At 38.9% G+C, this 1,712-nt stretch overlaps 1 pseudogene; it reads right to left on the bottom strand.

Annotated features, from left to right (window-relative positions):
- Window positions 1-286: 286 nt before the first annotated feature.
- On the bottom strand, window positions 287-1,439 carry LOC150016816 (nucleosome assembly protein 1-like 1 pseudogene; annotated as a pseudogene).
- Window positions 1,440-1,712: the final 273 nt, after the last annotated feature.

Consider the following 1,712-nt stretch of genomic DNA (forward strand, 5'->3'; position numbering starts at 1 on the left):
TGGGTGTATCAGCTCGTAGGCTCATGGTTTATTGTACAGCATTCAGGCTGGATTTGAGCCCCCGTTCCCCCAAGTTGGGTGTCCCTGTGCAATTAACAGCCCATGCAAGCAGAGGAGAAGTATTACATAACCTATGAAGGAGTAAATTTAGAAGACTTTGGACATTTTTATTTTAGGCTGCAAAAACAAAAACAAGGAAGCAAACAACAACAACAAACTTGAAATAAACTTGTCAAATGATGAAAATCTATCCTCTCCAGGGAAGCAGAAGGTAGACCATCCTGTGTCACTGCTGCTTGCACTCTGCTGGGTTTTGATTCTTCTCTGAGTTGTAGTCTGGATCATTTTCCTCATCTTCTTCCCCTTCCTCACCCACTTCTTCATCTTCATCATAATTGTCATCATCATCTTTAATAACGTCTCCAGTGAAGTACAACACTGATCTTGGGATTACATGCTCATGTAAAAAGTAACCAATTTCAAAGTCTGCAGCAAGAAGAGCTCCAGCAGCAGCATCCAAATGACCACTCTCAGGAACTTCAGGAGGGTAAAAAAATTAAAGAAAGAATCATTGGAAACTCTTTTTGTCACAGTACAAAGTGTCCTGTGTCCCTTGTGTTTCTGCTTCTTTTTAATGGTTTTCAAAGTAACATTCTTCCCTTTTTTCCAATCTATTTGGCACCTTGTACAACCCATAATTTCTGGTCCATCAGAAGAAAAGGGACCAGAATCAGTTGGTTCTGATCTCATATGTCTTTGTCAACACTTCATTTGTGAAATACTCATTGGGTTCAAAGTGAAATTCTAAAACAAAGCTCACAGGCTGGCCAGTGTCTAGCACTTCACTTTAATATCTTTCAAGTGCTTTCAAATAGGCTCATCACATTCCTGACCATATCACTGAGCAAGTCAACATTCTTCAAAACAGTCAATTAAAATTCAGGAATTCCCTTGGAGGTTTTGTTTTTCTTCATTCTTTTTCTCATCTTCAGTCTTGTCCTTTTCTTTCAGCTCCTCTGAAATTTCATCTTCCTCATCTGGTTTCCACTTACGTTCTTCTTCCAAAGGTTCATAAATTACAATAATGATTGCTTATCAAATAAAGGCTGAGAGAGAATAGCATACTTTCTTTCAAGATCATGAACTTCCTTATAGAATTCGGTGTCTATCTGTGAGCATTTCACTTGAAGATTTTTGAGAGCATTCACTCACCTTTTAACTACCTCGGGAAGCTTTCAATGTGTCCTGTTGGTGTTTCTACCAGATCATCAAGTCTTTCTTGGAGTGCTGCAAGAATCTCAGGATTTTGCATCATTTGAACAGTCAGCCGACATGCTTTTAATTTTTGTTTATTCACCAGTTTCTTTTTCTTCTACTTCTTCAACATCATCCAAATCTAGACCAAGTTCAGACTGTTCTTTGTTGTCAATGTCTACCATGTTCTAATAACGCCAAATATTGATAGCCTGCATGGTGGGCTGGGGCTGTGTAGTCAGTGACTGGTGGCAGCGGTAGGAGCAGGAGGTGGCATGGCAAGCAAATGGCACTGAAAAGCTAGAGGTTTTCAAAGCACTTCTAATAGTGCTTTGTTGATGTGGTTAGATCCAGTTCTAAACAAAAATTAAATTTTACACATACTGTTTACAGTCCTGATTCTATAATAGCTTGTCTTTCTTAGGACATAAATAGGTCTTTTCTTTAGTAGGTGGGTA

Source organism: Furipterus horrens, unplaced genomic scaffold (assembly GCF_987537825.1).
Source record: "Furipterus horrens unplaced genomic scaffold, mFurHor1.1.pri manual_scaffold_3, whole genome shotgun sequence".
Lineage (NCBI taxonomy): Eukaryota > Metazoa > Chordata > Mammalia > Chiroptera > Furipteridae > Furipterus > Furipterus horrens.